Below are 22,795 nucleotides of genomic sequence, written 5' to 3' on the forward strand. Positions count from 1 at the left end.
CGTTACACCGTACCTATATGGTCGGGCAGTAATCCACCGCACCTATATGGTCGGGCAGTATTCCACCACACCTATATGGTCGGGCAGTTATACACCGCACCTGCATGGTCGGGCAGTTTACTTCCAGTATCCATATAATATTCCAGAAGGTAAAGTTAACTTGTAGAATATCTATTATGGCAGACAAACAGAGACACAGGTTATATCACTCTCCTATGTTGTGTTTTCTGCTCTCGATTATGATTTCGTGATATTACTTATGCCTTACATACTCAGTACACTTTTCGTACTGACGTCCCTTCTCGCGGACGCTGCGTTTCATGCCGCGCAGGTAAGCAGGTTGACGGACTTGACTCCTAGGAGCTTTGCAGCGGTACAGTGAAGTGCTCCAGTTGTTCCGGAGCTCCAGTTTAGTGGTATTACTTTTGTGCACATACTTGGGCATGGCAGAACCCGGCCCATCTTGTTATTATATGTATTGTGTTAGAGGCTCGTAGACAGCCATGTACAGTCAGATGTCCTATGATCTTGTTTACCCCCGTCCTTGTATACCAAGTTAGTAATGTATATTAATATATGTTTATAATAATGCTATAATTAGTAATGTTAACTAAAGGAATAACGATAATCAGTATTATGGCCCACTGAGCATAAGAATATGATGCGAGATAAGGGGTGCTCGGTACCAGTATCGGGTACCCGTCGCGGCCCCAAGTTGGGCCGTGACAGAAGTGGAATCAGAGCAGGCGGTCCTAGGGGTTTGTCTACGAGCCGTGTCCAGTAGAGTCCTGTTTATGGGTGTGTAGCGCGCCATATTTATAGGCTGGGGGCTGCAGGACATTTAGGAAATATGACTTTCCTTGTACTCTAGATCGTGCGATAGAGCTATGCTACCAGGTTTCCATATTGATTTCCTAATCCTATGCTATGGTTTCAGTAATGCCGATGAAGAGGAAGGCTACGGCGGCTCAGAAGGGTAAGAGGGCCGCTGGAAGCAGAGTTGGACGGGAGCTAGAAGAAGGCGAGTCGCATAATGAAGCTCCCCCTCAGACTTTTCCTGCTTCCCCTGTATCAGCAGAGCAGGAAAGAGCCCCAGCTTCAGCCCCAGCACATCCCGTCCCACCGCCAGCAGCTCCGGGCCAGCAGATGGCAGAGGCCATCCAGTTATTGACCCAGTTAGTTGCCGCACAGGCTCAGCGGCAAGATACGGACCCGGGAGACAGGGCGGTGAGTGCAAAGGCCCGTGACTTTATCACCCTGAAACCTCCGGAGTTCTATGGCTCGAAACCAGAGGAGGACCCGCAAAATTTCACAGATGAGATGTTAAGGACACTGAGAATAATACATGCTTCAGATACAGAGTCAGTGGAATTGGCGTCGTACAGGTTGCGGGATGTAGCAGTTTTGTGGTATAACAGTTGGATATCCTCTAGGGGAGCAAATGCCCCTCCCCCGGTCTGGCAGGAGTTTACGGAGGCATTTCTGCAACATTTCTTACCGCCGGAGGTTCGACGAGCTCGAGCTGATATGTTTTTGAATCTTAAACAGGGAAGTTTGAGTGTCCGAGAATATAGCCTTCGTTTTAACTCGTTGGCCAGGTACGCCCCAGCCATGATAGCTGATAGGGGAGATCACGTACACCGGTTTGTGAGCGGATTGGGGCCACACTTAATTAAGGAGTGTTTGACAGCTTCACTCCAGGATGGGATGACCATTGCTCGTATCCAGGCCCACGCCCAGAACCTGGAGGAACGACATCAGTTGCAAAAAAGGGAGCACTATTCGGATAGGAGCTCCAGAAAAAGGGCCAGATCCTTCGGAGCCAGAAGTGAGTATAGAGGGGGACAGGCACAGGAGCAGCCCAGTATTTCGAGCCCCGGTACAACAGTAGATCTGGTCAGACGAGGCCGCCCCCACCACAGTGCAACCAGTGTGGTAGGATGCATTCGGGTCAGTGCCGTCTGGGTTCAAACGCTTGTTATGCTTGCGGGCAGGTGGGGCATATGATGCGTGACTGCCCCTCGATGCGAGGTAGAAATGAGAATCAGCCAATGGGATCGGTAGCCGGTTCATCACCGTCTATGCGCCCTCCGGGACAGGCCTCCCAAGCTCCAGCAGGTCGTGGTCGAGGCAGAGGAGGGGCATCCAGTTCAGCCGGCCCTCCGCACCGTATATATGCATTGGTAGGACGGCAGGATCCTGAGCCTTCTGCAGATGCGGCTATAGGTACACTTTCGCCATTTTTTTCTATAGTATGTGGGTGTTAAGTTGAACTGGATTTTATATTATCATGCACCGTTCCTAGTATTACTGAACGTATTGGGAATTTGGAAAGTTAGGGCGGAAAAAATAATAATAATAATAATAGCCGTATACATAGGTAAAAGATGAATATTAGTGATCGCGAAGGCTGAAATAGTAACTGAAAGAGAAAGACGTGTTACGGGGGCATCCCGGAAATTGTCAAAACCCCAATTGCCCCAGATTACGTGATAAAGACAGTCCGGGAGAGTGGAGGCAAAAATATTAGCATTAAGACATTAAAGTTCATTAAAGTTTCGAGGTTAAGCGTGCTGAGGCCAGAGCAATTCTGGGATGGGTGACCCCCTGGGAAGTATACCCAATTCTCATAAATGTTTCCATAAAAGACAGATGGGATCTCTGGGGGTAACCTAAAGGAAGATGGAACGTACCGAATGATTAGAAACCTTGAATAGGTCAGGCCGGCCAAGGCAGCTCCGCCGGCAAAGAAGAAGGAGAGGCGACGCCGTGTGGAGATCAGAATAAGTTTGAATAGCGTTAGAGGATGTATCGTTAGTGAAATGGAAATAAGTGTATATGTATGCAAATGACATCCCAGTGATGACCGTATCGACCGGCAGGAGGGCCCCAGTAGTCGGTGTTGCCGTATATGCAAAGCGTTAACTGAATGGAAGTTAAAAGGCAAAGCGAAAGGTGTGGTAAGGATGTTACAAGTAGACTGATACTGGTTCCACCACTAGTTAGGACCGGAAAGCCCCAATACAACGAAGTTCAGGAATCGAAAGAAAGAAAATACAGAAAGGGAGATAACAATTATAACGTTTGAAAAATCCGGAAGGAAAGACAGAGACCCCCACCCCCCCCAAAGTATTATGAGACCCCATAAGGTCAGTTGAACATTCGGGGACGAATGTTCTAAAGGGGAGGGAGAATGTTATATCCCGTGTTTTTGCATATTCAGAAATCTTGAAATAATCGCGACTTGTATGTTATAAGTCAATAATTTGATTTTAATTGTTATGCTTATGTTGCTCATGGAAAAATATTGGCGCAAAGACATTGGTGGAGGTTAAGGGAAAAATTGGAATATTGGAAATTAGTTTCGGAAATTACAAAACACGATTTGTAGCTAATTGGGCTCAACAAAAAATTAAAAGGAAATGAGGCCCAAATGCTCAAGGGTGGCCGGCCATGTGTATTTGGCCCAAGCCCACCTTAATTAATTCATGTGATGAATTAATATAAGATGACTAAGTCATCTTATTTTCCCAAAACACTCTAGAAATTTCAAGAGAGAAAGGAACAAGAAAAAGAGGAGAAAACCTCTAGGCCATTTCGGCCAAGCCAAGTTCCACAAAAGAAATTTTGGAAAATTTCTCCAAAAATTATTTTCTACTAATTAAAGGGTCCTTAGCAAGGTGGAGTAGTTATTGGAGTAAGAGAAACACATATTCATACAAGTTGAACTCTCTAGCCAAGTGGAGGATTGAAGAAAAAGGTAAGGTTTGATTCTTTCTTGTATGTTAGGGATGATTTTGTATGTGTAGTGTGTAAAAAATGGATGAAATTCATGGAAGGGAAAAAAAAAACTATGGTGTGGCCGTGTATATCTATGTATGTGTAGGAAATCATGTTTTAATTATTTTATCTATTGTTGGGTTGATATTGTTGTGGATGCTATGTTGACAATGTAAGTTGAATGATTTTGGAGAAGTTGTAGCCATGTGTGTATGATGTTAGCCGTGAGTTGTATATCACATGTATAGCCGTGTATATTGATGAATTATGAAGGAATGGTGAGCAAGTTTTATTTAGTACTTTGGTTGTTGTGTTATGGATTTTATGTTGCAAATAGAAGCTTAACGAATTTAGTGAAGTGTAGTGGTTGGAGGCTTGTTGTGTAAGTCATGTAAATGGAATATAATGTTGATGATATGATGTTGTTAATGCGTAAATTATTAAGTTGTTATGATTTTCATTAAGGTTAGAAAGCCTTGAAGGAAGTAATATGTTGATGAAATTGTTAGTATGGTTGTTGACATTGTTGATGGTAATGTGGCCGGGTTGAATTCCCGGGATTGTTGTTGATTGAAATTGGCCAAGTTGAACTTGGTGGAATGGAGTATTGACAGGGGAAGTGCTGCCGAAATTTCGGTAGCCAAGTGTCATTTTAAGAATTCAATCCTAAATGCACTAATCAATGTTTGGTAAACATGACCAAATTGTAGATTTTGGCGGATTTGCAACTGGAGTCTGGGATAGCATAGGGAGCGGAAAAAGGTATGTAAGGCTTCACCTTTCTTCCTTGGCATGTCTTAGACGTAATAGGTTTGGACACGGGCCTCGGGGACAATTCCTTTCCTAGAAATCCGAGATTGAAATTAACTACTATTCATTCAGTAGAATTGAAGTAAACGCTCATGAATAGTTGAAAGAATTGTCTAAACACCTAGAACTTGCATGAATGGGATCCGACTACCCTAAAAATCTTATGAGTAAGGTCATGAAATGTATTATACGTAAATTGTGTACGCCACCTCATTTGACTCGAGGTGGGCCCACTGTTCCCGGATTCTCTTAAATGCTCCGTTTATTAAACAATGAGTGTGGTAACTATTCTAATGAGAATATTTCTATGATGACAATGACGACTATATTAAGAAAGAGAATATGTTTATGACGAGTATGATAAGAATGATCCCATGACTAAGAGTTACAAGTTAAGAGTTCAATATGAGTATGAAAGTGTCAAGCTAATTCTTGACCCTAAATTCTATTTCTTGGTTATGACTCTATTTTTTTTAAAAGACTTCAAAGTATATGAAATGTTGTTTTATGAAGTCTATGACTTCATTCTATGTTCTTCCTTAATGGTATTCTTTGTTGACATCCTCACCTTATAATGCTAGTTCCTTCAAGGTGAGACATAGCGATCATGATGGTTCCATAATGTGAATCGGAGGTTACCGACCTTACGTCACTCCGATAGAGTTGTAGTTTTCACTTGGGCTCCCATGCATGTTTTACATTTGCATATGATTTACTTTATGACATCGTACCGTCCAACGGGCGGCCGGGCAGACACACCACTGCAGTGGGCAGATTATACCCCGGACGCGGGAGGCCTGGACGCGGGCTCATTACACCGTACCTACATGGTCGGGCAGTTTACTCACAGATATTTATGTTTTTTTTTTTTAAAAAAAAAGGCTTGCATGCATGATATCCGCCCCAAGGGGCTCAGATGACAGATTACTCCTTTATTCCATGGTCTGTTAATGAAGCGTTACACCGTACCTATATGGTCGGGCAGTAATCCACCGCACCTATATGGTCGGGCAGTAGTCCACCATACCTATATGGTCGGGCAGTTATACACCGCACCTGCATGGTCGGGCAGTTTACTTCCAGTATCCATATAATATTCCAGAAGGTAAAGTTAACTTGTATAATATCTATTATGGCAGACAAACAGAGACACAGGTTATATCACTCTCCTATGTTGTGTTTTCTGCTCTCGATTATGATTTCGTGATATTACTTATGGCTTACATACTCAGTACACTTTTCGTACTGACGTCCCTTCTCGTGGACGCTGCGTTTCATGCCGCGCAGGTAAGCAGGTTGACGGACTTGACTCCTAGGAGCTCTGCAGCGGTACAATGAAGTGCTCCAGTTGTTCCGGAGCTCCAGTTTAGTGGTATTACTTTTGTGCACATACTTGGGCATGGCAGAACCCGGCCCATCTTGTTATTATATGTATTGTGTTAGAGGCTCGTAGACAGCCATGTACAGTCAGATGTCCTATGATCTTGTTTACCCCCGTCCTTGTATACCAAGTTAGTAATGTATATTAATATATGTTTATAATAATGCTATAATTAGTAATGTTAACTAAAGGAATAACGATAATCAGTATTATGGCCCACTGAGCATAAGAATATAATGCGAGATAAGGGGTGCTCGGTACCAGTATCGGGTACCCGTCGCGGCCCCAAGTTGGGCCGTGACAGAAGTGGAATCAGAGCAGGCGGTCCTAGGGGTTTGTCTACGAGCCGTGTCCAGTAGAGTCCTGTTTATGGGTGTGTAGCGCGCCATATTTATAGGCTGGGGGCTGCAGGACATTTAGGAAATATGACCTTCCTTGTACTCTAGATCGTGCGATAGAGCTATGCTACCAGGTTTCCATATTGATTTCCTAATCCTATGCTATGGTTTCAGTAATGCCGATGAAGAGGAAGGCTACGGCGGCTCAGAAGGGCAAGAGGGCCGCTGGAAGCAGAGTTGGACGGGAGCTAGAAGAAGGCAAGTCGCATAATGAAGCTCCCCCTCAGACTTTTCCTGCTTCCCCTGTATCAGCAGAGCAGGAAAGAGCCCCAGCTTCAGCCCCAGCACATCCCGTCCCACCGCCAGCAGCTCCGGGCCAGCAGATGGCAGAGGCCATCCAGTTATTGACCCAGTTAGTTGCCGCACAGGCTCAGCGGCAAGATACGGACCCGGGAGACAGGGCGGTGAGTGCAAAGGCCCGTGACTTTATCACCCTGAAACCTCCGGAGTTCTATGGCTCGAAACCAGAGGAGGACCCGCAAAATTTCATAGATGAGATGTTAAGGACGCTGAGAATAATACATGCTTCAGATACAGAGTCAGTGGAATTGGCGTCGTACAGGTTGCGGGATGTAGCAGTTTTGTGGTATAACAGTTGGATATCCTCTAGGGGAGCAAATGCCCCTCCCCCGGTCTGGCAGGAGTTTACGGAGGCATTTCTGCAACATTTCTTACCGCCGGAGGTTCGACGAGCTCGAGCTGATATGTTTCGATTATGATTTCATGATATTACATATGCCTTACATACTCAGTACACTTTTCGTACTGACGTCCCTTCTCGCGGACGCTGCGTTTCATGCCGCGCAGGTAAGCAGGTTGACGGACTTGACTCCTAGGAGCTCTGCAGCGGTACAGTGAAGTGCTCCAGTTGTTCCGGAGCTCCAGTTTAGTGGTATTACTTTTGTGCACATACTTGGGCATGGCAGAACCCGGCCCATCTTGTTATTATATGTATTGTGTTAGAGGCTCGTAGACAGCCGTGTACAGTCAGATGTCCTATGATCTTGTTTACCCCCGTCCTTGTATACCAAGTTAGTAATGTATATTAATATATGTTTATAATAATGCTATAATTTGTAATGTTAACTAAAGGAATAACGATAATTAGTATTATGGCCCACTGAGCATAAGAATATGATGCGAGATAAGGGGTGCTCGGTACCAGTATCGGGTACCCGTCGCGACCCTAAGTTGGGCCGTGACAGGGACGTTCCTATACGTTATGGCAGCTTTGTCAGCTCGTGTATTATGTCATCGTTTGATTGGTTGTGACTCCTCAGGAGGCAGGTTACCTTGATATATATATATATATATATATACGTGACGTCTGGAGATAATGTTTTGTTTCCACAAGCTTCCATATTGTGTTTAGATTCGGTATGACTATATCTAACAGGTACTTATACTAGTGTCCCGCTTGAGCACTAGTCACGGCCTACGGGGTTCGGTCGTGACATGAGGCTAGTCCTTTCTTCATGAATTTCCTATGTTTATGACTAGCCATATGAGATAAGAGATATATATTATGAGCCCAATAATGATGATGACGAGTTTAAGTCTACAGATTCTAGAGTTCATGATATGATATCCCTACAAAGTTAATGATGTTATTTATTATTTACACTCACCTTATATACTATTTTCTTCATGGTGAGGCAGAATACTTATAAATGCTCCATAATGGAATAGAGGGTCAACGACCTTATGTCACCTCGATAAAGTATAGCTATCTCTGAGTTTCTATGCATGCATTATCATGAGTACATGTTGATGATATTACACCGTGCCTATATGGCCGGGCAGCACCGCTAAGGCGGGCGGCTTATAGATTATTACACCGTGTCTATATGGCATGGGCAGCACCACTAGTGGGCGATATGAGATGATACCTCGGACGCGGGAGGCCTGGACGCAGGCTAATGATTATGACACCGATCCGATATGGACGGGCAGCGTATACATTTATGCATTTATGATATGATGATTATGAGTAAGCCAGCATGTATCATTTCCTTTATATTTGACAGTCACATACAGATATTCCTTATTGACCCTTCCTTTATTTCATTGACGTATCATTATTGTTTATGCCTCTCATACTCAGTACAATGTTCGTACTGATGTCCGTTTTCTTTGGACGTTGTGTTCATAACCACTGGTAGACAGGGAGGTGATCTTGATCCTGATTCGTAGGAGTTGTTAGCTGATTTGAATAGTACTCCATTTTCTGGAGGTGCCATTGATTATTCTTTTGGTATATATGTACATGTATATCTTGGGCACGACGGGGTCTTGTCCGGTCCATATGTTTAGCACTCCAGTAGAGGCTCGTAGATACGCAGTGTGGGTTATATGGTCTCACGAGATTGCTAATATGCGTATGTCTTATTTTGATAGCCTAAAGGCTTATGTTTATAAAAGTATTTATGTTTTCAAATGAAAGATTATTTTCTTATAATTTGAGTATGATTTTGATAAAAGAACGTTTATTGAGCGTGATATGTAGCAGAACGAGGGGTGCTTGGTGGTTAGCCCCGGGTACCCGTCACGGCCCCTAGGTGGGTCGTGACAAAAGTGGTAGTAGAGCAGTTCAGTCCTAGGAAGTGTCTGCGAGCTGTGTCTAGTAGAGTCTTATTTATGGTGTGTTGCGCGCCACGCTAATAAATAAGAGGCTACAGGGCATTTAGGAAAAGTGACCATCTTTCATCTTAAGAGATCGTGCGATAGAGCTGTATTATTAGATTATCCCCTCCCTAATTGTGTGTTATAATTTCAGCAAAGCTGATGAAAGGAAAAGCTACGACAGCCCAGAAGGGCAAGATGGTGATGGAAGAAGGGCTTGAACGAGAGCTGTCTATAGATGTGGAGGAGGGCGAACCCCAGAATAAGGCCCCACCCCAGTTTTCCCATACTTCACCCACTTTTGAGGATCAGAGGTGAGCCTCAGCTTTAGCTCCAGCACCCTCCGTTCCTCCACTAGATGCCTCGGGCCAAGAGATAAGACAGGCCATTCTTCTGCTGACTCAATTGGTAGCCGCTCAAGCTCAGCGGCAGGATGTAGGCCATGATAATAGGGGTTGGAGGAAGAGAGCTAGTTCTTCAGGGTCTGATCATGAGCGTAGGGGTGCTCCGAGGCAACAATTCTCTAGGCACTTAATTCGTTCACCAAGTGGTGCTCCTCCGCAGTTTTCTAGACCCCGATTTGATGAATCTACTAATTCTAGGTCACCCCAAAGTCTCAGAGTTTCTAGTTCTCGGATTCGGAGTGGTTCTAGTCAGACGAGATCCACGGTACCACGATGTACTCAGTGTCGCAAGTTACATTGGGGACCGTGCCGCTTGGGCTCGGATGTTTGTTATGCCTGTGCTCGGCCAGGTCATATCATGCGCGACTGCCCATGGAGGCGTGGTAGAGATGAGGTTCAATCTATGGGGTTAGTAGTTGTCTCTTCGTCATCGGTACGCCCTCCAAGGCCAAGGCCACAAATGTTAGTAGGTGGTGATAGATACCAAAGAGAAGCGCCCAGTCCAAGTGGATCCCAGCATCATGTCCATGTGTTAGCTGAGCGACAGGATCTTGAGTCTTCCCCTGATATTGTCAGTATCCTTTTACGATATGTGTGCATCGATGGATTCGGATCCTATGCTGTCATGTATCACCCCCATTGTGATGATTGTGTTGAGGTGAAAAATAAATTTGAGCCAATCCGACAATTTGAGATGACTATATTTATTAGTAACCCAGTGATAGCCAGAATCGTGATTTACAAGTAAGTTGATTGACGGTGAGTGAATATAAACATTATGTGTATGTATATAGATATTGGAATCCTAGACCGAGTGTGCAGGCACAACTTATGAGACAAGCTCTACTATTTATATCCTTTAATGGTAAGTGACTTTGTGTTGTGCAATTGTGTATTACGTGTGTTCCGACATATGTCCTATTGAGTCGTCGGACGTGTTTTCTGGGCTATGCAGGTTTGGGATTGTTATGCTTACAAAAGAAACTATGCTGAAGTTTTCCTAGAATTTGAAGGAGACAAGGTACAAGCTTATGATATGTCCTGACGAGAAATGATGATGTGCAACAAGGTAATGGCAGGACGAGATTGGGTTAGGAGTATCATTGACAACTACAAGAGATGAGTTACGGTAATTATAAGATCGACAATGATATGGTAAAGAGAAATACTGGGGTAAATCAGGAAGACTAGTAGTGCTAAAGCACGACATAGAAGAGAAAAGGTTAACTACAATGGAGTGCGATACCGAGGTATTAATTGGAGGGATAAACACGAGAAAGACGCGATAATTTTACTAGCGACTAAAGTAACAGTACCCGGAGACATAAGTATGAATACGAAGGGTTATAATGAATGAGAACACATTGGTAAAACAATTTATATGGTGAGCGTGATAGAACTGATTAGAAGGAGTAACGGGTTGAGTATGCTTACTTCACGAGGTTTATCCTATGTTATAAGAAGGCTTGTGAATGAGATCAAAAAGTGTCACTCTATAGAGTTGATTATGATCAGGGTATAATGAGAACGCAACAAGAACTATAATGCAAAGTATAGCGAGGAAATGACTAAGGATATGACATGTTCTATATAAATAAAGAGTAAATGCAAGCGTGAAACCAACAAGCGAGCCATGGGGCAGTAGATGAGAAAGCTTATAAGACCTTGTTAGGGGAAAGTCCAGCATAGGGATTCCTCCATGACAGAAATGATAGCCAACAAAAAGGGGAAGTCAACTTGAAAAAGAAATCAGAGGAAAGTGATATGGCAAAGTAGCAGTAGTTTGTGATTGGTATAACCGAGAGCATGAATTATATCTTTAGCTGGATGTCAAAGACCAAGACTATAGAAAGATGAATAACAAAATAGGACGATTATTAAGAAGAGGATCAACACAATAAGGGTGAGAGGGGATGATCAGAATGAACAGAATAAGTTTTGGGAGCAAAGAATGGATTGTACAAAGGTAGTATATTCTAAAGGACAAAAGTGGATGCACTCAGTCAGGGATAGGGTTCCTCATGCGAAGAATAAATGATTGATTATAAAATGGGAGAAAACAAGATAAATTGAGGGGGAAGGAATAAGAACGCGAATAGAGAGAGAAGGAAATACACGAAGTACGCGTGCTTAAGAAGTAGTTGCGTTATAATTAAAGGGAGATTCATTCCCTACGAATATCCTGTACCAAGTTAGAATGAGTAAAGTATATGAAGTAAAGAGTCGAAAATAAAAAGATGACCATGAGTAATGAGTTTACTGTACGACGACGAAGCGATAGAGTAAAACTATCATCAACGACAAATATAATACGATTATGATTGGTTTTGAAATTAGTGTTGAGTGCAAAACAAAAGTAAAAGAATAAGAGGTATGAGGGGTATTAGTGGAGTATGAGACTTAGGCCCTGGAAAACAAAGATGACGTTACAAGTGAACTTTGAGCACCGAAGAAGAGGGCAAGTGACATTATATGGATGGTAAGGATAACTAGACCTACTACTATGATGAGCATCCCTATGGGACAAAAGTTGTTAGTTGGAGGAGATGTAGACAGTGACTCATAACTACCAGATGAGCTAAGTAAAATACATCCTTGTTCGGATTGCTATATCGGTTGTATTAATTGGTTAAAAGACTGCAGGGTGAATATGTTAAGATTTCACACATGAATTGTCGTAGCTATGAATTAAGAGAAAACGACATGAATAAGATGTAGTGTAGTAAGGGATGTATGAATTCAAGATATGAAGGAGAGGCAATGGATTTGAGAATGGAACAAGTAAAACCCTTAAAGGGGGGAAACGAGTAAAGGGAATTCAAGTGTAGAGATTTGGGACGATGGATCCTAAAATGTGACGGATTTAGACTCTAAAACAAAGAGTGAGAGTTGCACAGAAATGAGTCCAATGACTAGTAAACAAACGAACACGAATTGAGCAGGCATCTGAGACTGTACGGGAAACCATTCGTGAAGACCTTGAACCACGTGACATTGAGAGCAAATAACTCAAGGGGTATTGTAAAGGATGATGGTGTTATACTAGAATAGAGGTAAAGACACCAGCGGTAAAGTCGTTGTAAATGATATGTATAGGAATATGACCATGGATACATGTATATGTATAGATGTGTATGTACACGAATCACGCAAGAACGATTATGTAACTCGCAAGTAATTATACGTCGCCAATGAAACCTAGTGGATATTTAAAAACAGGAGTAAGAGGTAAATAAGTGTGGTCATGATACCCCGGGTCAGTTGAAGGAAAATATATGGTAAATTGAATTGAAATGTTGAATTGGGATTTTTGTTAGGGGTAAATAGGACATAAGTACATGCTATACGCTTGGTACAGTAGCCCTAGGGTGTGACAACTTACGAATGCAATAAGATCACTGAATGAAGGGGAAGCTTAGTCCCCGATACATTAGGACTTATGAGATGGTATGCAAAATAGGCAAGGTGGCTTATGAATTAGATCTAACATCCATGTCTCGATACTTCGTAAATATGTTGGAAATCATACTAGGATCATGCCAATAAATGATGTTCAAGTGACAGAACAGTTGATCTATGAAAAGGAGCCCATTGCCATACTAGACAGGCAAGTACGAAGACTTCGAAATAAGGAAGTGGCTTCAGTCAAAGTATTGTGGCGAAATAAAAACCAAGAAGAAATGACTTGGGAAGCGGAGGAGAACATGAAATCCACATATCCGCACTTATTTCAACCCCCGGGAGAGGTTCAAGATGAAACGCTAACAAAATGAGGTATGTATGCTTCCTTTCATGTTTTTGGTCGTGTGTCGCCAAATTATAGTTCTATTGTGTTGTGGCCCTGTGAGGAAATGACATTATAGGTTGTTGTGACAGGATGGTAGCGCCATATTACAGGGGAAACTCTAACGAAATTTTTGTAGAATCCCGAGTGTTTAACATTCGAGGACGAATGTTCCAAAAGGGGGGGGGGGGGGGGGGGGGAAGAATGTTACACCTTGAAAAAATTCCCCGTTAGCGTACAGTGAATATGCTAGCGAAGAGTATGAGGTATACGATGATTTGGATAAGTAATAAATAGCATTTGATGATCTTAATCGAGATTCGAAGACATTAAACGTAAAGAAAGAAGCTTGACGAAGAAAGTAAAGGATATGTTATGTATCGGGTAGGAATGATGAACGACGAGTTAATGAGAGAATAATGATTTCTTAGAGACAAGTAAAAACGTCCCTTAAATTGGTATTGAAGTGTTAAACAACTGTTAAGAAGGTTCCATAAGGATCGGAGATCAAACGAGTCGACGAAAACAAGTTCTGGATAACTGGACATTATACGGCCAGACATACTGACCGTACAAAATTCACGGACCGTATGTCCAGGCCATAGATTCAGTCCAGAACAGCATACCTCACTGGACCAAACATGCGGTCCAACATACGGTCAGTGAAAAATATACGGACTGTATGTTGATCCGTATAAGTTGGTCGGGACAGCTTTTGTGAATTATTATAAGGGACCTTTTTCATTTCATTTCCACTCTCTACAAGTCAAGAACCCTCTAGAATATTGTCCATCACTCATCTACAAGAAAATCAAAGGAAATCCATGATCAATAACACCAAATCCATGAAACAAAGTGTATGAAACCTAAGTAAAAGTCATCCAAACCAAGAAATCCTAAGAGAGATGAAGTAGGGTTTTGGTGCTAGAAGAATATTTCCCTTCAAGGCTTGTTCAACCCTCATATAAGGTAAGTTTCATGACCATAGCATGTTGTTTAAGGTATTGGAAGGCTAAGACACTTGAATTGTAGAAAGACATAGAAAATGGGTCATAAATGAGTCAATAGTGTCATTGTTGAATAGTGGTTGGGATGAACCATGAATGTTGATGTGTTGTGATTGTGAATATGTTATAAATGATATTTAGACCATGGAATAAGTATTATACATGAGAAAACGCGATAATGAGCTATAACCATAAATTGTGGAGAAATTGAAGAGAAATGGTGAATTATGGTAAATGTATACAAATGAAGATTGTTGTTGCCATATTGTGAATGTTGATATGAACATCTGGCAGTTGATATAGAACATGGGAAAGGTAGTATAAACAAACGAAATGCTGCCCAATTTTCCCTAGAAATAGTAGCGCGTTATTATAGTCGATTGACTAACGTTAATGCGAATTCTCTCTTGAAGGTAGAAACGTGACATTGAAGGAGAACAAGCGAACGATAGCTTAATTAAACGTAAAAGGTATGTGAGGCTAGTCTTTTATTTCTATGGCATGAATCCTATAGCTTGAATTTTCTTTCTTCTTCATGAATTTCCTACATTCCGGAAAACAAAGAGTCTATGTTCATGACTAGCCATATGAGATAAGAGATATATATTACGAGCCCAATAATGATGATGATGAGTTTAAGTCTACAGATTCTAGAGTTCATGATATGATATCCCTACAAAGTTAATGATGTTGTTTATTGTATACACTCACCTTATATACTATTTTTTTCAAGGTGAGGCAGAATACTTATAAATGCTCCATAATGGAATCGAGGGTCCACGACCTTATGTCACCTCGATAAAGTATATCTATCTCTGAGTTTCTATGCATGCATTATGATCAGTACATGTTGATGATATTACACCGCGCCTATATGGCCGGGCAGCAGCGCTAAGGCGGGCAGCTTATAGATGATTACACCGTGTCTATATGGCACGGGCAGCACCACTAGTGGGCGGCATGAGATGATACCCCGGACGCGGGAGGCCTGGACGCAGGCTAATGATTATCACACCGATCCGATATGGACGGTCAACTTATACATTTATGCATTTATGATATGATGATTATGAGTAAGCCAGCATGCATCATTTCCTTTATATTTGACAGTCAGATACAAATGTTCCTTATTGACGCTTCCTTTATTTCATTGACGTATCATTATTGTTTATGCCTGTCATACTCAGTACAATGTTCGTATTGACGTCCGTTTTCTTTGGACACTGTGTTCATGCCTACAGGTAGACAGGGAGGTGATCTTGATCCAGATTCGTAGGAGCTGTTAGCTGATTTGAAAAGCACTCCATTTTCCGAAGGTGCCATTGACTATTCTTTTGGTTTATATGTACATGTATATCTTGGGCACGACGTGGTCTTGTCCCATCCATATGTTTAGGACTCAAGTAGAGGCTCGTAGATACGCAGTGAGGGTTATATGGTCTCACGAGATTGCTAATATGTGTATGTCTTATTTTGATAGCCTAAAGGCTTATGTTTATAAAATTATTTATGTTTTCAAATGAAAGATGATTTTCTTATAATTTGATTATGATTTGGATAAAAGAACATTTATTGAGCATGATAAGTAGCAGAACAAGGGTTACTCGGTGGTTAGCCCCGGGTACCCGTCACGGCCCCTAAGCGGATCGTGACACATTTCTAGGTTGTCTTTAATTAAAAATCCACTCAAGTTTCACCACACTGTGTGTCAAAATAAACTGGATAGATTTCCAAGTCTTTAAATCAGGTGAAATCTAAACAACTATATCATGAGAAAATTGTTTGTACTAAAACAAAGTAGGTGAATGCTTGTGCAGGTTCAACACAGATGAAAAAGACAACATAAAGGCCTGTTTTTATCACGGATTCAAAGCTTAAAACACTACACAAGAAAAATTGTGTCAAATTAAATCAACTAATGTAAGGGGTTTGAACCAAACTCAATTCACAGTCTTATTGAATGCCTATTTTAAGTATACTTAGATTGACTCAAAAAGCTTTTATTTAGTTGAATTTTAGACTAAACCAACAAGTAAACTCAATCCCATTTTAAAGCTAAACATGTGAGTTTCCTGTCTTAACATAAGTTAGAGTATTAACCACATTGCAACCTATAACACTGTTAACATTAAGTCAAATCTCCAGATTTTGAAATCAAATTGTTTTGAAACTAAGCTCATCCTGCCTTAGAGCAGTAGGTAACAACTCAAACTAATCCCCTTAAATCCCAAACAAACTTACAGATATTGCAGTGCACATTAAGATCAAAGACAACAAACAACTTCACACACATAGGTAAGGTCTCACTTAATCACTTAGTGGCATAATTTCAAGTGAAGAAAGTAATTCATGGGCAGGCCGCTTTTTTTTTTTTAGGCTCAAAACCAAATATTTCATTAGACAAGACAAACAGAGAATTCAGACTTCATTTTTCTTATATAGCTACAACAACAACTTCTCAATTAATCGAGAAGACCTCTCTTTTAAAAATAAAAGTTTACAAAATCCATTTTAAGTTTGCAAGGTTACTCAGATATATCCAAGGTGCTTAGTTTCTCCTAATGGAGCAGATAATTATCTCTTAGTTATAAAAGTAACAAATGATCCTCCACAAATAGGTCAAATTCATAAGTAAAACTCATCTATAATTCAACTCATCTAAAATAGTTCCCTCAAAATTATATTTAGTTAAGCAGGTTCATAAGCCAAATCCAGATGTGCCAACAGCTTCACACAGTATCCCCTTAAGTCCAGTTTTAATCTCAACTCAAATTTAATCACTCATTCTCATATCAAGCGATACAAAATTCTTCAATTATATAATCACACATAAACTAATCAACCAAACTTGACTAATTAGCAAACTAGCATTATTTTTATTAATTCAGACCTTACACATAATCACTTAAATAGAAAGTTAACCACTTAAGCCTAATTAAACGAACCTATTATCCTCAGCTAACACTTCATTAAAAAGAACATGACTTAATCTAAATAAGTATATTCACATTTTTATCAAACTTAAACAAACCCATAATGACATACTAAACTACATTAGTAGACAAATATTAAGCAAACAAACATCTAACTGAAACAAAATTGCAGAAAAATTAAATTAATAAGAAGAAAGGTTACCTTGTGGATGTGCAACCTTTGAAGAGAATGGAATTATTAGCCCCTTTTCTTCACACTTAACCACACAAGAACTTAGAAAACTTTGAAAATTTTAAACTAAGTCCAAAAATTGAAAGGTTTTTAAGCTGTAAGATAGAAAACCCTAGGTATTTTGGACTTTTCAAACAAAATAATTTCTTTTCATCTGAAACTTATTTGAATCAACAATATTGGGGTTCTATTTATAGAACCCCTAATTTTGACAAACCCTACACTGGGTCGATGTGGGAAAAATATATTCACAAAGCTTTCTCAAGCAACAAATGGTCAAGATTTGGCCAAATTAAAACGAACAGTCTAGATTCAATTATAGTACTTAAAGAAAACACATTTTCATCCTTAATCCGAGAGGTTCGTTGTGAAACAATAATAATCTTTCACATGCAAACAAGACTAATTAATGATTTGCAGTGTATACTCGCAAAAATGGAGAAAAAAAAAGAAAACTTACTTTTATGCTTCATTCTTTTGAAAATTGGATGAAAGAGGAAGAGGCAATTAATGTCTTTCCTCAAAATAGCAATACACCCCTGTCAACCCCCTGTACACTCTGAATTTTTGCCAAAAATGGCAAAAATTTCACAGAGAAGAGAGAGAACCGCATGGCGGCGCTAAGGGTTTTGATAAACCCTAGCGAACGAAGACCCAAATGCCCTTCTAGGGTCGACATTGCCTGAAGGCATTAACTTATATATTTTTTAAATTGGGCCGGGTCGGTCCTTAATGGGCTTGACTGAGTCCATAAAAAAAAGGGGGTGGGCCCGATTTCACACACACACACACACACACACACACACACACACACACATATATATATATATACACACACACACATACAGATATATGTTAAAGAACATATATTAATGTATATATATATATATATATATTAAGGACAAAAAAAATGCAAATTAATGAACATGTAAAAAGATTTTAAGAGATTGATCCATTTTAATTAAAATTAAACAATTAAAAGACACAACTGATTTTCACAAAATATTGGATTTACAAGTATGGCCTTAATTGAATTAAAACATTATTTTTGTTATTTCAATTAAGGCCCTATTTGACTAACTAATTGATTATTTCAATTGTAGCCATAATTAAAAATATAATAAGAAATTTACAAATATAACCATAATTAATCATCCAAATTAATTATAATTAATTTGAGAATTGTTCATGTAAAGGGAGTATGCAGAAATAAAATTTTGGGTGTAAAAATGATTATTCAATCAAATCAATTACCTTGAATTAAATGGGGTAAATATTTGCTGATTAATTCCTGATAATTGCACAATTCAATAAATGGCTATTTTATACTATTTTCTAGTTGAAAATCAGTAAAATGCATCATTAATTGCTGTGAAATAATTTCTAAATGATTTATTATAGAAATTATTTTACCAAACAATAAAGGTAAAATATTGTCTGCATAGTTTATAAAATCATTCTGATTTTCTAAAAAAAAACATATATTACCCCATTTAATATTCAAGTCTTTTGATCAATTAGAATAAGTTATGGGAGGTCAAAAATTAGGTGTCAGTAACGTCCTTCTTATAAGATATATAATGGGATGAGTTGATATGTATGTTTCATCTTGAGAGTTGAGACTCGTCTATAAGAAAATGTGTATATTTATGATAGAAAAGTGTCGTCCCTAATAGTAATCCCCTCAGATTAACCCCTAGAAGCAAATAGATCCTCCGAGAGTCTAGTATCTTGTCATACTAAGAATCGGCGATTAGACAGAATAGCTTTATATGAATGGTTTAACAAGCTAAGCATAAGACATTATTGCAGAATAAGAAGATCGAGTGCGACCTATAGAGTATCGCAACATTCAGTATTTACCGATGCATATATATAGTTAGTTATACGCGTACAAAAGTGATAAGAAACCACGAGGATGGTTATATCACTCTTAAGCCAATGTGAGACTATACCTAAGGCCTGAAAGAGTTAAATAATGGCATAAGTTCCCTATTAAGTTATAAAGATTGCAGAACATGGTAAATCCCGTAGTTAGGCTATGAGTCCATAGATTAAAAAACAATCAGCAAGTTAAAGTATCCTATAGTTGTAAAAGAAGAAATCGTAGCGTTTCCAGAAATAGATCGTAAGTTTAACAAAAGAGAGTTAGAAGCTAAGTGTCACGACCCAATCCGCCAAGACTGGCACCCACACTAACACCTAAGGGCCGAGCCAATACGTTAACCATCTACTCGTCCAATCTATTTTGAATTAACTAATTCATAACAAGTTAAACACAAGATAAATTCAATAGTCATGCCATAAAATAATAACGTAAATGCAGAAGTCCAAACTATTACAACCCCAAAATCTGAAAGTCACTGTACAAGGACTCTAATCCAAACATGTCTAAGGAATGTATACTGTCTGAAATAAATAACCATCAATGTCTTCAATGGAAATAGACATTAGAAAAAGAAGATCTTTGGACGGTCTGGCATGGATAGAAGCTCGCCATAAATCTATCAGCAAATGGCCTCAACGCTAAATATGAGGTCGAGTAGCAGTCACTGGATCACACTCTACACTCAAATGAATGCAGCAAGGTATTATCAGTACAAACACTATGTACCAGTAGATATCATAGGCCGACTAAGATTAGTGTCATGCATGAATCACAAAATCAATAAAATAGACAGGTCAGTCAGCAACACATAATCAAATAACCCATAACAAGTCAACCAATGGTAAGAACAAGCAAGACATCCAATGATATCAAATCAAGTCAATGGAAGCAAACAACAGAATTAAATGTACCAACAACGATCAAATACACGTTGTACACACATGCTAACTGACGTCATTATTCAGTAGTCATGACCTACAGGGAACCCATGGTGTCTATGTGCTACTCGTTCCGGATTCACTCCTTGGACCCGAGCTCACAACTAGGCTACATCCTCACCCCCGGTCAAATGTGCCTGTTCATATCTAGGCGTCATCCTCACCCCCCGTTCAAATGAGCCTTTTCATATATATATATATATATATTCATATTTATTGTCACATCATTTCCAATAATCGATTTATCATTTTGTACCTCAATTTCACCATGAAAATCATATTAACTTCTCACCACAACATCATCAACCTGTAGGTCCCAACATACTGAATAGTGGCACGAAGCCCACATAATCACTCAATCAATAGAAAATAGGAAAGTCAACCACACACATTATGCTTGAAGACTAGACATGCTTTCTCCTATCAATTTCATAACACATACAATCAACTAATCAAAGTATAACTCAAGTAGAGTGTAACCTACCTCAATTGTAAATCATTCCGCTATAGACTTTCCCTTCCGTAAAGCCTCGAAACGCTCAAAGTCTAGCTATTAAGATGATAAATAAGTCACGATCACTCTAGTCACAAAATCAATTCAAAGAACACCTTTCCCTTTTTGCCCCATTCTAATGGGTGAATGATTTCTAGGTGTAAATCAGCCTAACATTGGCCGTAGCGACCACCAACTATCAATTTACAAGGCTATTTAATCAAAACATCTATTACAAGCGATTTCCATAGTCAAGCTACAATTTTTATGAAATCCTAAGTCTCAATTCTCTTAGTTCATGTCTTTAATGGTTCAATTCTTGATTAAAAAGTAATAACCCAAGCCATTAGATGATAAACACACAATAAAAATCATAACCCACCAACTATTGAACGTCTATTAAGTTCTAGGATTACTATTCCCAATTCACCATTATAGACCCACAAAAGGGATGATAATCATAGAGATGAAATCGTAATGATGGAAGGAATGGTTGAGACTTACCTCTCAAGGATATTCTTACCCTAGCTTGGAATTTCACCCTAGGTGTTTGTGGGGAACTATTTTGGAATTTTATGAATAAAGAATTCAGAACTAAGTGTTTAAAAATCGAGATTTTATCCCCGTCAATCGCTGCGGCGGTCTACCCGTCGCTGTAGCGATCCCGCTATAGCAGGTAAGTGTCTGCCATAGCGGACCATAGTGAAATTATCCCTCCGCTATGGCTATCCTTGTCCCGTTGTAGCGGTCCCGCTACAGCAGTCCAGTGCTTGCCATAGCGAACAACCCGATTCCCAAATGACCTCGGCGGCAAGAGACCGGCAGCTTCGGCGGTCCCGCCGCAGCGGTAATCCTTCTGCTGCAGCGGTATCACTGAACCAGTGAGCTTGCTAATTTCATAATTTTTCAACTCTACCATGCAACACTTTGTCCAAGGTCTCACAAACACAAACAAAATATGCACATTGATATAAAAACACCATACGGACTTACCCATGGCCTCAGAATTCCCAACAGAGTTCTAATTTCCTACGTCACCCCCCAATGGACTAAACACAATCCGACAATATTCAAAAACAAGTCAAATTTTGAATTCTTAGACTTATACATTCGAGTTTCTATTAGCTCGTTATATCCTTAGAAAGCTTCTATTTGGTAGGGTAATCCTAGATTTTCCCATAACGACCGAGAGGGTTGTTACACCAGATATCAATTAAAACATTATTCATCCCCGAATGGACAAGGATGAGGAATCTTGTTACACCTCAAAAAATTCTCCGTCGATGCACAGTGAATAGACTAACGGAGGGCACGAAGTATACGATGTTTCAATAAGTAAGAAATAACATTTGATGATCCATTGATGTTGTTTATTGTATACACTCACGTTATATGCCAAATTCCTTCAAGGTGAGGCAGAATGCTTATTAATGCTCAATAATGGAATCGGGGGTTCACGACCTTATGTCACCCCAATAAAGTATATTTGTCTTGAGTTTCTATGCATGCATTATGATGAGTACATGATGTTGATATTACACCGCGCCTATATGGCCAGGAAGACACCGCTACGGTGGGAAGCGTATGCACTATGTCTAGATTGCATGGGCAGACACCACTAGTGGGCGGAATTAGATGGTTACCCTGGACGCGTAAGGCCTGGACGCAGGCTAATGACGATCATACCGTACCTATATGGTCAGGCAGCTTATATAGATATGCATACATGATATGATGATGTTTATGAAGTGAGTTAGCATGCTTTATTTCTATCAAAATTGATAGTCAGTTACAGGGTATTCTTCACTTGATGTCTCCTTATTTCATTGATGTATTATTATTGTTTATGCCTTACATACTCAGTACAATGTTCGTACTGACGTCATTTTTCTTTGGACGTTGTGTTTATGCCTACAGGTAGACAGGGAGGCGATCCAGATTCGTAGGAGCTATCAGCAGATTTTGAGAGCACTCCATTGTTCCGGAGGCGCCATTGCTTATTATTTTGTGTATGTATTTTGGGCACAACGGGGGCCTGTCCCGTCCATATGTCTAGAACTCTAATAGAGGCTCGTAGATACGTATGTGTGGGTAGTATGGTCTCACAATTTCCTCATTGTACATA

This window comes from Lycium barbarum, chromosome 12 (assembly GCF_019175385.1).
Source record: "Lycium barbarum isolate Lr01 chromosome 12, ASM1917538v2, whole genome shotgun sequence".
NCBI lineage: Eukaryota > Viridiplantae > Streptophyta > Magnoliopsida > Solanales > Solanaceae > Lycium > Lycium barbarum.